This window comes from Danio rerio, chromosome 7 (assembly GCF_049306965.1).
Source record: "Danio rerio strain Tuebingen ecotype United States chromosome 7, GRCz12tu, whole genome shotgun sequence".
Taxonomy (NCBI): domain Eukaryota; kingdom Metazoa; phylum Chordata; class Actinopteri; order Cypriniformes; family Danionidae; genus Danio; species Danio rerio.
In genome coordinates this window covers 70,933,417-70,950,000 of record NC_133182.1, presented here as the reverse complement: position 1 = coordinate 70,950,000, position 16,584 = coordinate 70,933,417, and the positions used below count along the sequence as shown (strand labels likewise).

At 37.9% G+C, this 16,584-nt stretch overlaps 1 protein-coding gene and 1 long non-coding RNA gene across 51 annotated transcripts in view; one reads left to right on the top strand and one right to left on the bottom strand.

The window, feature by feature from the left end:
• The window catches only part of mical2a (microtubule associated monooxygenase, calponin and LIM domain containing 2a), a 144,075-nt gene that overhangs the window by 124,523 nt on the left and 2,968 nt on the right, over positions 1-16,584 (bottom strand). The window lies entirely within an intron of this gene.
• LOC141375188 (uncharacterized) lies at positions 5,148-13,662 on the top strand. Its single transcript, XR_012382811.1, has 3 exons — positions 5,148-7,351; positions 7,407-8,667; positions 11,719-13,662. It is a non-coding gene; the product is annotated as an uncharacterized lncRNA (long non-coding RNA).

Below are 16,584 nucleotides of genomic sequence, written 5' to 3'. Positions count from 1 at the left end.
GCAACAACTTGCATCTTTGAATGCATCTTTGCATCTAAAAAGCAGCATTTAGAAATAGTTCCACTATTGTTGTCATGTCAACTTTGCACACAGGAGCCAGTGAGCAACTCTTTCCTCACCTCCAAGTTCTTCTGATTGGTCCACTGATGTGTAACTGACAGTAATGTGCGACAAATCATGTGTGAGCTGCTGAAGATGCGAATAAACACTACGTCATGAACTTTGAAGATTACATGTGCAACAGGCAGTGTTGGGGAGTAACTAGTTACATGTAACGGCATTATTTAATTACAAACTAAAAGTAACAGTAATTTGTTACAGTTACTGAGTAAAAAACGTGTAATTAAATTACAGTTACTTATGAAAATGTTAAAGAATACAAATGGGGTTACACAGGTGAGCTTTCCTCCCTCCAGAACATCTACACCAGGCGGTGCATGAGGAAAGCCAAGAGAATTATCAGTATCAGAGTCAGACCAGCCACCCCAGCCATAGACTTTTCTCTCTGCTACCCTCAGGCAGACGGTTCCACAGCATCCGGTCACGCACCAGCCGGCTGAAGGAAAGCTTCTTTCCTCAGACTACCAGGCTTATGAACACTTAACACACCCCACACACACAGACTCTTCCATACCCCTCACTGGACCCCATCAATATGTAGCATGCACTGCACTTTAACCAATCCATACTACAACAACAACACTGCCTACAACTATGTGGACCCCTATTCATTGTACATATCGCTGTCAATTTTCACTGTCTTTGTATTTGCACTGTCTGTATTTTGCACTGACATTTTATTTGCACTGTATCTATTTTGTACTGTCTGGAGCCAGCACCTAAGCTTTTTACTCATCATGCTGCTGATGATGTGACAAAAGTGATTTGATTTGATTTATCTAAATATGTTCTTTAAAAATCTGGAATATGTTAAATAATATTAATCTGTTGCTTTGACTGTTATAAATATGCAAAGTGCATTTTGCTAAGGCCATTTATTAAAGCGGTGCTATTCTGTAGCTTTTGATTACTTTCCCGAATTAATTTGCAGTGCACCACATCTACCATCCTTTTTGCCGCACGAAGGGGACAATGTTGATCTTTTGGACGAAAGATCAAGGTATTATAATTAAATTCAAAAGCATAAATAAGAAAAGAAAAACTTTGAAAAATTAATCGGGTGGAATAAATCACACTTCAAAAGGCAGTGGAGTATCAAAACACACCCACTGATTCCAAAATCCCAAATGGACCAATGGTAGCTCAAAGAGTTTAATAGCCAAACTGAACTCCTCCAAATGTGCTTTGTTGAGCTGTTTCAAACAGCCAAAACAAACTCAAAAAGAACTTTGTTTTGGCTGGCTTTTATTCAAATTTTGTTTATATGACTGTAAAGTGCTTTGGGTGTATGGTGATACACATGAAAATGTGCTATATAAATACATTGCTTCCTTCCATTAACATGCTTGCTAATGTGCCCAAATCCCATTTTCTGGAAATGCCAGTTCAAATTCCACTTAGAACAGGATGAATAGAAATAATTTTGCCGTATATAAAAATACATTTCATTGCTGGAAATAAAATAAAAAATCACCCTGAAATCCGGGAAGAACACACATATAACAGTTCTGTGCAAAATTTGTTTGCAGCTGTTAAAGGGTCATGACACCCCCCACTTTCGGTTCAGGTCCACCTCAGAATTTTTTCAAAAGATGCATCTTAGTGGGCGTGGAGCTCCGCGAGCAAAGGGCAAGAGTGGGCGTGGCCAGCAAGGCAGGGGAGAAGGAGGGGAGCGAGCAACTGTTTTCAGTCGGTTCACAAAATGAGACACAAACCTAGCGGAGACCCATGATTTTATAGTTTACAAAGTTAAAATGCTAAGAAATGAACAGCAATTTAATGCCCTGCTATATTTATAATTTCATATAGCTACACATAACCACAATTTATATCATTATAAAGATAATCGTGTTAATATAAACACTAAATAAGGACTTTTCCCTCAATCCTCGGGTTTAAATGCAGATTCAGTGCAGCAGGTTTCTGCCCTGTCTATTTTAACCATTAGCCCTGCTGGTTATCTGGAGGATTTAGGCGAACACAGCAGCACGGCGATGTGTCTAAATGTAAACGAACTCCTGATAAAAGACTGCCATTCTCCAATTCTCGCACACACACAACTTTGCTGTATTGGCCCTGACAGAATCGCAGGGAAAAACATGCAACAAACCCCGTGGATCATGGAAACAAACACATGAACCCTTCATGAACGAGTAAATACTGTGTGCCTTGGGTCCGCGGACGCATCTCACCCAGTCATCAACGTTGGATTTCACAGCCGAGCTGAGCTTGGCACTGGCAGCCAGGTCTGCTTTGACTTCAGAAAGCATGTGCAGTCATGAATAATTAAGAAACCGGCTCTTCTCATAGGATAAGAAAACTCAGCTATGAATAATAATGAGAAACCGACGCGTCATCTTTGCACCTGCAGTTCTGCGCTACGTCGCCGATTTTGATCCCGCCCCAAAAATCAGTTTAAACCCGGAAGCTGAAATTAGCTGAGAAAAGCTCAAAATTACACAGGAGCTAACATTGTCCTAACTGATGCTCAACACACTCAAATCTGTTAAAATCTCAAAAAAAGTACTCGAGGGTTTCGTGAACCTTTAAAATACATTCAACATCAAATGTCAAAGCTGAGGAAGCATCTGCAGGTAAGTAACCTAGCCGTTCTTTATTCTATAAAAGCAAATGGTTTTAGTCATTATCGTGAGTATACAGAAATAAAAACAGGCCCTTTCTTTTCGAATGATATATGACTCACAAAGTTTTCGATTAGCGAAATTCAGACTCCTCTGGCCAAAGCGACTTTATCACATAAACAGTGATGGGCAGTAAGCGTAGCAGTGTAGCTACTAGCTTAAAGGGCCATGACACCCCCCACTTTCGGTTAAAGTCTACTTCAGAATTTTTTCAAAAGATGCATGATTAATGGGCGTGGAGCTCCGCGAGCATCGGGCAGGAGTGGGCGTGGCCAGCAGGGGAGAAGGGGAGCGAACAACTGTTGTTGTCAGTTAGCTCACAAACTGAGACAAAAACCGTGAGGAGACGCATGAGTTTATAGTTTACAAAGTTAAAATGCAAAGAAATAAACAGTAATTTAATGCCCTGCAACATTTGTTATTTGTAATTTCATATACACATAACCACAATTTATATCATTATAAAGATAAGTGTGTTCATGTAAACACTATGAGGATTCTCCCTCGATCCCCGGGTCTAAATTATAGATTTTGAATGCAGACTCAGTGCAGCAGGTCTCCTGACCTGTCTATTTTAACCATTAGCCCTGCTGGTAATATAGAGGATTTAGGCAAACACAGCAGCACGGCGATGTGTCTGAATGTGAACGAACTCCTGATAAAAGTCAACATCCGCCATTCTCTAATTCTCGTGCTGCTCTCCCGACTAAAATGCTTGCAGCACACACACAGCTTTGCTGTTTGATCGGCCCTGACAGGATCGCGGGGAAAAAACATGCAACAAACCCCGTGGATCATGGAAACAAACACATACGAGCCTTCATGAACAGCTACGTGCCGTTGGTCTGTGTCTCACTCACAGCTTGCTTGAAACTGGCAGGTCTCGCCTTCAGAAAGCATGTGCTCTCATGAATAATTAAGCAGCCGGTACTTCTCATAGGATAAGAAAACTCCACTATGAATAATAATGAGAAACCGACGCGTCATCATTGCACTTGCAGTTCTGCGCTACGTCGCCGATTTTGATCCCGCCCCAAAAATCATTTTAAACCCGGAAGCTGAAATTAGCTGACAAAAGCTCAAAATTATCCAGTTTCCCCACAATTAAAGCTAACAGGTGCTAACATTGTCCTAACTGATGCTCCACACACTCACATCTGTTAATATATAAAAAAAAGTTCTCCAGGGTGTCCTGAACCTTTAACTACATTTCTCAGTAGCGTGGTGTATGAGTTTGAGGTTGTACAGTTTTGTTACAGTAGGAATGGACCTCCAGTCAGTTTAACTTTTTAACTTACAATATATTTACTAAATACTGATTGTAAAAAGCAAATCCCAAACTAAAATATTATTCATATACTGAATAAAAATGCTAATCCAGCTTGTGGCACTTATAGAATTGCAGAAATAACGGTCCTGCCTTGGATACTGCAGTAAACAAAGCAGCGTGATGTCAAATCTAGCAGGATGTTATCGATTTCATAAACTACACAGCATCTTGCAGATTAAATTCAGGCAAACTGTAGCATACATTGTATAATCATTGTATAATCTACCTAAGATAGCATTTAAGACTTTTTTAAAAAACTGTAAGGGCCTTAAATTTCTCTAAATCAGTTTAACAACTTTTAATACTTTAAGACAGCCTCGTTAAACAAAACTGAATGTGCTTTTAACTATCTGAACGCATTACAGTAATACACACTAGTATTGAAACAAACTGAAATCGATTACCTAACAAATTTAAAGTGACTTTGCACTAATCTTTGAGATTGTTTAAAAGATACTATATCTTATCATTCTTTGTGAGGCAGCACTAATGCTAAAAAAACGTTCTGCACGTCCTCAGTCTTTGACTTCCAAAACACTGCAGACATTAATGTCCGCTGATGAGCTCTGAGGATCAACTTGCATTACAGCGCGGCAGAAATAGTGAGGCAGAAGAATTGATATGTGAGCGAACAGGCTCAGAATAGACAGGTCTCGTGTTCCAGGAGAAAAGAAAAACACATGGCCATGCGGATCAAGCGCTACCTGTTACAAACCACCTGAAGCCCTCCTCTTGGCATCCCAGATGCCAGAATAACTTTGATGTATTCCCAGTTATTCAGACCAGCAGAAGTTCATGTTTTTGCACATTCTTGTAAACGAGAGATCCAATTTTACAATGCGATGTCTTAGGAGATCTCTCTTTAAGATCTGCTTTTACATAGCATGATTCTTAAAGTCATCGGATCACAGTTGTTTTCACTCTGCAGGACTATCTATGAGAGCCTTCAGTTGCTGTCGTGTTGACATATCACGACTGTTGAACCCTTTTCCTGACCTTTAATGTTCATCATAATCTTAAATCCTTGAAAGTTTTTATTTTCAGATTTTTTTTTTAAGTATGTCCATTTGAATGTATTTATCTATGTATTTTATCATCTTTGCATCAAATTACAAAAAAAAATAAAAAATGAATGCAGCATCTATGGGACAGGACAGTAAATTTGATATTATTTATCAGACAAAAACAATAATAATTCAGCTCAAATTAGCTTCATGTTGCTATAATTCAGTTCACTATGAATGTTACTATATTTAATGCAGATTTTGGAGTGTCTAGTTAGGATAAGTGCAAGTAGCGCACTTCGTTGGAATAAACTAGTTAAGCGGTTGATGCCTATCACCGTTTAATTGACAGAGACAAAAACTTAAAAGTGCATCAGACAGCAGTGTGAGTGGCGTATCTCGTAAAGTGCATCGCAACATCTTTTTACGCAACTGATCGAAAACCCGGTTTGAATCCAGCATCTGACCAACACGTTCTTTTTTCTCCCACTACATATCACATTTTGCCTACTCTTCATCACGAGGAAGACAAGTAGGAATCATTAATAAGTGTGTGTCTTATGGAGGACTCAGATTCATAGAACTGGATTGAAGAGGTGTTATATCCAAATCATGTGCATTATCAGTTTGTAGAAGTTATACATTAAAAATACCCTTAAATATAATTTTTTAGTACTGCTTCAAGGAACTTGAACAAGTAAATTAAAATCCATTCATTTCCCCTAGTATTAGTATGTTTTTTTTTTCAAAGTGTGCTTTAACTAGTTAAACTTTGTTTAAAGCTGTTATTTTGGGATTTCTGCCTGGATTTTGCCTACCTAAATTTAAAAGCTTCCCAAATCCTCATGCAAAGGTCTAAATGCAAAAATTAGTACCATTTTAAAGAAAACCCTTTGAATTTTCATAAAACACTATTGAAAGTGTTTAAAATATCTGTATATGTTGGCTGTGTTATAATAAACACCTAAAAAAACACGCTTTTCGTATTTTTTATTTTTTTTTATTAACACAAATTTGAAAGTGTACCATTTAGGTTCTGTCTGGTCTAGCTTGCTGTTAATTTTGGTGGTTTCTGCACATGTCTGTAGTCATAGAAAAAAAAAATGTCTCTACCATCAGCTATGCAAAAGTTATTGTATTCCAACTGATGAGAGGTGTTATATAAGCACAGGGACCAATCATTGTTTTCAAATTTCACTATTCTTTTGTTTGATCAAACATAATTCACTGTGTTTGGACCACGTCAGACATATAAAAGGATTACTAATGCATATCACCTCAAAAACAGAGGAGAAATGGCCCTGAAGCGCACAGCATAAGGTAAGAGATGACAGCTGTCTGTGCTATCTGGGGCTGCATATTGATCATAAATGTATTGTTTTTACTTCTGCGCCATGGAAACATGGCGATTCATTCAACAACTGTTTGATATGTGAATATAATTCAGTAAATTGAATGCTAGAACCGTATGAGCACCGGCAAGAGCTTTCATTTGAGCTATAACTTGTACATGTGTCACATGAAAAATATGAAAATGAACCAATGTAAAATACCTAGCCTGGGTATCCAAAATACTGTATATTTAAGTGTAAATAACTTTCGTACAGTAGAATAAAAACCAAAGTGATGCATATGTGCATAAAATATAGATTCTACACTTTCAAATGAAACCACTTAAGGGGATCTGAAGAACTGCTAGCGCTTTCAATTTTAAAGTGAAAGTCAATGACGTCACGGACCGGTACCGGGTCCACGGAGTTTAACTGGTTAAATGCTTTAAAAATAAGTTACATCTTTGTAGACTAGAAATATATGTACTGTATATCATTTATTTAAAAAATACAGGCAAAACATTATTGATAAACTGTATTTAACAAATATTATTGGAGTGACAGAGACAACTGGAGGTAAGATCCAATATGCAGGTTTATTCAGCGTCAGGCAAGCAGTGGTCATACAGGTACAAACGGGTATGTGTATGCAAATCCAGAATCGTAGTCATATAAACATGCAATAGGTCGAAAGGCAGGCGGCTAAACAGGAGAACAAAAGGTAAACAAGGCTGAGGTCTAAACACGGGGAAACAAGGCAAGGAGTAACGCGTAGTAATGCAACTGAAACAGCTAACAAGACTCGGCAAACAGGATGGGTGAATGAGTGGCCTATGTAGGGTTTCTAATCAGTCTCTGAAAGTCCTGTGCGAATGTAATCAAGCTAGATGAGTGAGCAGGTGTGAGTGTCTGGGAAAAGTGCATGTATGCATATATAGTCCAGAAGAAGGCGGAATTGTAGTCCTAGTGTTCGTGTGAGAACCAGCGATCTCTGGAGAACGATCGCTGGTTATGTGACAATTATATTAATCTTTTTTTTTTTTTTAATTCAACTGTAGGGATGTGGCTAGGTAGAGGGCCTACAAGACATTGTGCCTAGGGGCCTCTGAATTATTAATCCGGGCCTGGTTATTAACATCTGGTAAAAATTGTAAGGTAAAAATTGTTAGTCAACAGCACCTTTAGAAATTTGTTTTCTGAGAAAAAATGATGACGTGTTTAATACTTATTTTCCCCACTGTATTTTTGAACAGAGTCTTGCACATATTCATCCAGCTGGAAGACCTTTACAAAACTGCTGAACAGGAAACGTGCACTCATGGAAAGGTGCTTTTACGGAGGAAAGGAAAGTTCACAGGTCTAACCGAAAACATGGCTAAAGTCTGACGTCAGTGCAACATGCCATGTTTTTGATCCAGTTTCCACGGAGATGTTAAATATTGTGTTGAGTGCGATGTATTAAAACATTTATTGTGCTAATTGATTATGAGCTCATGGAGAAACACTGCATTTATTTTTGGGATTTCACTTTTTTATGTGTCCGACTGCACAGTTTACAAACTCCCTAAGTGCCGAACCTGTGTTTAACTCAAGCTTTGGTGAAAACCACTAATTACAAGCTGAGACAGAGCTACCAGTAAACGCTCTTTCAATCCAATATGGAGAGGCCTCGCAACAGATCTACACAATGGTACAGAGAAATGCTAAATCTGTGACCTAACAGGCAGCCAGTTCAGAGAGGAAAGAACTGTATGTGCTGAGTCCCTGTCAGAAGTCTCGCAGCTGCATTTTGTACTAATTGCACTCTATTCAAGAGCATTTCGACTAATACCCACATATAGAGAATTTCAATAGTCAAGTCTTCCCAAAATGAAAGCATGGATCACCTTCTCAAGGTCATTACAAGAGAGAAATGACTTCACTTTTGCCACAAGTCGTAGATGGTAAAAACTGGATTTAACAACTGAATTTACTTGTTTGCTAAATTTCAGATCACTATCGAAATGAAGCCCCATTTGATACAGTGTTTGATACAGTATGTCGATCTATGGTAAAAGTACCAAAATTATTCAAAATAAAACATTTTTGAATCTTAAATCATCTTTATTTTTTGAGGTATGCCATAAAAATGTCAGATTCTCATTTAACATGTTTTCTTATTTATTTATTTTTTACGATAAAACCAAAATCAAGGCGATGCTGTGGTGCATTAGGTAGTGCTGTCGCCTTACAACAAGAAGGTCGCTGGTTCGAGCCTCGGCTGGGTCAGTTCTGTGTGGAGTTTGCATGTTCTCTCTGCGTTCGCATGGGTTTTCTCCGGGTGCTCTGGTTTCCCTCACAGTCCAAAGACATGTGGTACAGGTGATTTGGGTAGCCTAAAATGTCTGTAGTGTTCAGGGCCGGCGCGTACATAGATACGACCTAGGCGGCCACCTAGGGTGGCATGAATAGAGAGGGTGGCGTCCCCAACACTACCCTCTCCACCCGCGCCCTCAGTTACAGTATATCCGCATCTAGGACAGCAGAATAGAGAGGGTGGCGTCCACGACACTATCCTCACCACCCGCGCCCTCAGTTATATCCGCATCTAGGACAGCAGAATAGAGAGGGTGGCGTCCGCGACACTACCCTCACCACCCGCGCCCTCAGTTATACTCGCGTCTAGGACGGCAGAATAGAGAGTGCGGTGTCCGCGACACTACCCTCACCACCCGCGCCCTCAGTTATACCCGCGTCTAGGATGGCAGAATAGAGAGTGCAGTGTCCGCGACACTACCCTCACCACCCGCGCCCTCAGTTATATCCACGTTTAGGAAGGCAGAATAGAGAGGGCTGCGTCCGGGACACTACCCTCACCACCCGCGCCCTCAGTTATACCCGCGTCTAGGATGGCAGAATAGAGAGTGCAGTGTCCGCGACACTACCCTCACCACCCGCGCCCTCAGTTATATCCATGTTTAGGAAGGCAGAATAGAGAGGGCTGCGTCCGGGACACTACCCTCACCACCCGCGCCCTCTGTTATATCCGCGTCTAGGACAGCAGAATAGAGAGGGTGGCATCCGCGACACTACCCTCACCACCCGCGCCCTCAGTTATACCCGCGTCTAGGATGGCAGAATAGAGAGTGCAGTGTCCGCGACACTACCCTCACCACCCGCGCCCTCAGTTATATCCACGTTTAGGAAGGCAGAATAGAGAGGGCTGCGTCCGGGACACTACCCTCACCACCCACGCCCTCTGTTATATCCGCGTCTAGAACAGCAGAATAGAGAGGACAACTTTCACTTTAGGGTTGAGGGCGGCGTGACCGTCCTTTGCCTGGAGCGGCAGTTCAGCTTGCTCCGGCCCTGGTAGTGTATGAGTGTGAATGAGTGTGTATGGATGTTTCCCAGAGACGGGTTGAAGCTGGAAGGGCATCTGCTGTGTAAAATGTGTGCTGGATAAGATGGCGGTTCTTTCCGCTGTGGCAACCCCAGATAAATAAAGGGACTAAGCTGAAAAGAAAATGAATGAATGAAAACCAAAATCAAGTGTAGTAGTGCAACAGAATTATGTTTGCTTGATTTATTTATTTATTTATTTATTTTGTAAACCAACAATGCTGTGTGTGTAAGCTATTAACTAATACAGTCATTCTTTAAATGAATTGAACAGTCATTTTTTAAAACAGTCAAAATATGGTCAACCATTTAATAGTGCAGGCAGTTAAAGGGTTTTTAATATGACATAATTTTAATAAATAGTTACTATTACTAATACCTTATAGCGTCACTAGTCTGAGTGCTCTCAAATGCTACTCTGACAACCTGTACTATGCTGTTTCTAGGTCAGGGAGTTGTTAGGTGAATAACATCAAAGTTCAGCAACTGTCAATTCTGCAAACATACTAAATAAGGGGATATCATTCGTCATTGGCTAGCGTTTAAACAGATCGGTGCATAAAATATAATTTATAAGTACTGTGTAAACTGATGCCCAACATCCAGAATTGCATACAATCTGATTGGTTTCATGTCTGGCCAAAAAGAAGTTCTTTCCAGGCTATTTTTTGTGCTTGTATCAACATGGCAAAGCTCCTAAGCAGAAATTCCTTATTTAACAGTAACACATGGACTAACCCCTGACAAATGAGGGTGTTGGAGTACATAGTGTGCAAAACACACAACTGGCAGAGCGTGCTGGCAGAGTCTGATCTAGACGAGATCTTCAGAGGGATGCAGCACTGCACTGCACTGTAGTGGCCAACAGCACTGACCGTTATTGAGGAAATTCCAGCCATACAGACAGACAGAGAGCTGGTTTAGATCAAAAATGTGATGAATGTTCATCAGACCTTCAGGTTGTCAAATGCTTTGTGGACTAAAATAGTAATATATCACCTCCACTATGCCTGCCATGATATCTATGTTTTGTTGTACGTTATATTCCACCAAAATATATTGTGATAAATGATATTATTGTCTATTTAAGACCATTTTATGCCATTTGTTATATAGTGCCAAGATGACAATAAACTACCTGACAAAAGCCTTGTCGCCTATCCAAGTATTAGGAACAACAGATAATATCTTAACATTACATTATTTATTTTGGATTATAAAAGCAAAATTCTCCTATGAGAGTGACTGTACCGCCTCTAGATGGTATAGTCATAGTCATGGCAGGTATTATTTGGTACTTTGGTCATTTATTTGACTAATTTGGGAACTGACAAACGTCATCTGGGAAACGGTTTGAATTTCCTTTTAGTAAAAACCATTTGTGTTGCATTTGGGACAACACTACATCCATATACTATGCTATTAAGTGTGAAAGTGCATTAGTCCATAGTGCATAAGTGCATAGTGTGCCATTTGGGGCGCAGCTATAGTCTATGATGCAAGAATTAAGCTTTAGATAGGTGAATTAATTAAACTCTTTGGTCATTTTCGAACGAGATGCTAACGGTCTAATCCGATTCAATGATTTATGCTAAGCTAAGCTAAAAGTGCTCCCACTTGACTGGCTGATGGGGTTAAAAATGCTAAAACTCAACTGTTTAACTCTAGGGGAGTTGTAAAATGTATTTTTACAATGTATTTCTAAAAATGTAGAGCGTCTCTTTAAAATGTATATTTATTTTAGTACTGATTAAACAACTGATTATGAAATTGTACATAAATGTTCAAGTGTAAATCGTTTCTACTCCAAATCATTTCAGTGTAATAGTGCTGTCAATCAATCTCCTTTGTATTCGTATTATTTATGTTGAAAACAGGATTATGGTTGAAACAGGAATGTGGTACTTAAGGTTTGAATTTTTTTCTGCCAATTTATTTTTATTATTATTGGCCTGATTAACTGCATTATTCTTATTAGATTTGTCATCTTTGATAACTAAACCAGAGCTTTACCTCGTAATGCATAATAAATTAAGAAGTGTGAATCATCTTTTGAGGAAAAGAGATGTTTTTGTTTTTAAGACAGGACGTTGTTGCTCATCCACAGAAGACGATGATGTGAATTAACAATCTCACACAGCTGGTTAAAGAACAACCTTCACCAGAGTTAAACTATAAACAAGTTTATATTTATAATGATTCATAAAGGTATCCACTACCTCTTTTTATAGATTAATCTATTAATAAGTGTACCTGCGCTGACCAACTAAAATGCACTGTTTTTAATAGTTCAATCATTAAACATGTTATTTTGGAGCACATAGTGATGTGACATCAAAACAGGACATATGAAACGAGCTTATGCAGTTTCATTTAGGACTGTGCATTATGACAATATATATTGTATGGATAGGCCTGTCACTATAAGGAATATTTGTTGTGTGACATATTGTCACAGAATTTGTTGCGATAAGCAATATTATTGTCATTTTAAGATCATTTATGCCACAGATTATAAAATGATTATATAACAGCATAATAATACAAATAGCCATAAACTCTTAACATACTTTAGGTCATTTAGATTCTATAACTTGATGTTAAAAAGGTAAATGTCCTATTATATACACTACTAAATGTCCTATAAGATAAATGTCCAATTATAAACTGTGACACCGGTAAGGTAGAATGTAAATGCCATTGTAAAATGGCCATTCATAAAGTTATTTGTGAATTTGTAAATATACAGTGCACAGCATATATAAGTGCAACCCAAACAAATCTCTCTTTTAAATTCAGATTTTTTTATAGGAAGATTTACAATATTATTTTTGTGTATGTACATTAGATTAGTCAGTACTGAAGACAAATCTGGAGCTTATCTAACAAAATTACTTAGGATAACGCTCCAAAAACTAGTACACCCAAATTTATTTTATGAAAAAATATTAAATACAAATTTTAAAAAAAGAGGAAAAATCAAAAGAAGCAAAAAAAAATTTTAATTAAAATGTGTTGAAATTTTGAAGGTTGTATTTATTTTATTATTTTTGCAATATTTTGCTTGAATTTAATTGCATTATCTTTCATTTATTAAATATGTTTGGTGACTGAAATATTATTTTAATAAATATGATTAATAAATCTGTTTTGTTTAAATGCACTAAAATAAATATCTTCACTGAGAAATGGATAAAAATATATTTTTTTTAAAAAAGGGGTGAACTCAGTTATGCTGAGCAGTTAGCACTGTATGCAATGCCAAGAAATATTGAGGTCATCTCCAAGCTGGTGGTGGATTTCAGGAGAGAGAAGAGAGAACACACTTTCAGCACTTTCAAGTTTCTTAGAGTCCACATCGCTGTGGATTTGACATGGACTGCTCACACAGACGCAGTGCAGAAGGCACAACAACGCCTCTTCTTCCTCAGGCGTCTCAGGAGGTTTGGAATGAGCCCCCACATCCTCCGCTCATTCTACACCTGCACTGTGGAGAGCACTCTGTCTGGCTGTATCCCCACCTGGTATGGAAATAGCAGCAGCAGCAATCGCAAAGGCCTGCATAGGATTGTGCGAACTGCTGGACGCGTAGTAGGAGGTGAGCTCCCTCCCTCCAGCACATTTACACCAGGCGGTGTATGAGGAAAGCCAAGAGAATTATCAGCGACTCCAGCCCCCCAAGCCATAGACTTTTCTCTCTGCTACCCTCAAGCAGATGGTTCCACAGCATCCGCTCACGCAAAAGCCGGCTGAAGGAAAGCTTCTATTCTCAGACTATCAGGCTGATGAACACTTAACACACCCCACACAGACTCTTCCATACCCCTCACTGCACACCATCAATATGTAGCATGCACTGCACTTTAACCAATCCATACTTGAAACAACACTGCCTACAACTATGTGGACACCTATTCATTGTACATATCGCTGTCAATTTTAAATTGTCCTGAATATGTTGTTGTATTTTGCACTGTCATTTTATTTGCAATGTCTGTATTTTGCACTGTCTGGAGCCAGAACCTAAGCTTTTCACTCATCATAGCACACGTGCTGCTAATGATGTGACAATAAAAGTGATCTGATTTAATTTTATTTGATTTGATTTTAAGCATTGCACGATAAATAGATATACTGATAATTGTGACAAGCCTATCTATAGAGTAAAAAGAGGTTAGAATTAGAATAAAAACTCTGTTATTTGATATTATGCTTTATATTTGGTTTTGTGGTGACAAAATATATAATTTATGATAAAATATGTATTTGATTGATTGGTTGATTGATTGATTGATTGATGACTGCCACAACAGGAATAACACAAATAACAGTATGGTGAAAAAACTGCAAATTTGAAAGTAAAATGTTTTCATTTTGCATTTTATTTAGTAATATAATATTGTTTAGCCTGTCATTATTCATTTATGAAAAGTGTTTTCATTTAACTCATATTTATTTTATATTTTTACATTGTTAATCAAATATTTGCCCCAGAATCTCTAAATAAAGGGAGAAACAGAACCACATATAAATGTGTACATTTTTAAAGATTTATTTTTGGCCTTTTTTTTTAGATAGGACAGTATTGAGACAGGAAGCGAAGTTAGAGAGAAAGAGAGGGGCGTAGGAAAATGTCCTCGAGCCAGGATTCGAACTCAGGACGCCCTGACTTGCTACTGCATCATATGCTGGAGCGCTAACTCCTAGGCTACTGCGCCAACTGAATGTTTTAATTACATTCTTTAAAATTCAAGTCTCCATGTGGTCAATATATATATATTTATACAACAGTTCTGTCTGGTTCTCGAATCGGATTGGCTGATAGCCGTGCAATATTCTGCACTATCAAAACTCGTACAGCCTCCTCACCCTTCTGTTTCTCCGTCCATAGAGTGACAGCAGATCAATAAACTCACTACAGTTTGACAAATATTGCAGCTGTTGGACAACATAATCTACTTTTGAGGCTTTTTTAGTCGAGTGTGTAGTTGTTTAGATTGCAACTATGCAGTTCATTTATAAGAATAGAGCCTATTTAATATATTTATAAGTTCGAAGATTCAATGAGTCGGCATCCATCAGCCTGTCAAACTAAGCAGAGCAAAATAACTTAGAAAAACTAAGCATAATTTGCAACTACAGCTGATCAAAACAGGTAAGTGACTTTCTAAGTTGATCTCTCTCTTTTGTGTGTTGTAGTGCTGTTTTTAAACCATAGTCTGGTAGTGTTTCTGGTAGTCTGGTAGTGTTTCTGGTAGTCTGGTAGTGTTTTTTCAGGGTTAATTATTGTGATCCCTCGATTGCAACAGAGAAATACTGGGAAATGTCTCTAATCTGATGGCTTTTCATGCTGTTCAGCCTTGTAATCTTAAAATGTGAGCAAAATAACCTGTATTGTCTTCACTTTAGATATTACCATGGGTGTTGCTAGGCCTATTTTAGGTCTATATTTCTACTTAGCACTCCCAACCCCAATAAACGTCATATATTATGATAGGTGTTGGTATAAGGGTATTAGATGACCTATATATTGTGTTATGAGATTTTCGTAATAATAACGCCCAGGCAGGTCTAAATACACATATTGACTAAAACACATAACTGACCTTTAATATATTGAGAATGCATTATAAACTATTACACTTTACAGATCTATTATTACAAATATAAGCTGAGTCAATGGTTCTTTTAATACTGAGACGACTATATGGATTAGAATGTCAATCAAGCCAAATATTGATATCTCCAAAAAGCAAACTTCAGGTTAAACGCAAACATGCTTCAGGTTAAACGCAAACAATGCTGTATTTAAAGTCCAAAAGGTGAAAATGTGTCTAATAGTCTAAACCAGGGGTGCCCAAACTTTTTCTTATGAAGAGCTGTGGGCCGAAAATAAATATAGCCAACTGTATTACATTAGTTGCCATGGGTAATTTGATAATTTCTTTAATCATATTTAAAAATAAAACAACATTATTATTTTTTTTAATGTATATTATTTAAACGAACTTTAACATGATTTGCATGCTGATGTTTTGTCTTGTCCCCAATTTGTTAAGTGACACTATGTACATTTTTTTATCTGTTTTATTTACAACATTTAATTGAAAGATTTAATTTTATTTTTGTTTGTTTGTTTTATTGTTGAGCTACAAAAACAAACAAAAATAAAATTAAATGTTTCAATTAAATGTTGTAAATAAAACAGATTTTAAAAAAATGTACAAAAAAAGGTTACATTATTATAGAAGTGAAAATCTATGTTAAAGGCATTGCCCAACCCCAATCATTTTCCCTCTGGCGGGCAAAATCAAAGTATACAAAAGGCCAACTTTGGCCCGCTGACCCTAGTTTGGCCATCGCTAGTATAAACAAAGGGTGAATTTCCAGTTCTCCAAAACTCACTGTCTGGATTATCATTTGAGTTCCAAACAAAAACTAAAACTGTAAAAATCAAATGGTGTAAAATTGACTAAACTGCGCTCAAGTTCAAGTACAGGTTACTGAACAAGCCACACTAGAAACATTAAAGGCAGTATTATCTTTCTCACACTGAGAACAACCAATCATTCATCTCTTTTCTCTCTCTCTTCCCTCCCTCTCCCAAACCGGACAGCAGTTGCATTTTGAGTCAAAAGTTTAAATCAAAAGTTAAATGGGTAGTTCACCCAAAAATGACAATTCTGTCATCCTTTACTCGCTCTTTATTTGTTCCAAACCCGTTTGACTTTCTTTTTTCTGTTGAACAGACAATAAGACATTTTGAAGAAAGCTGT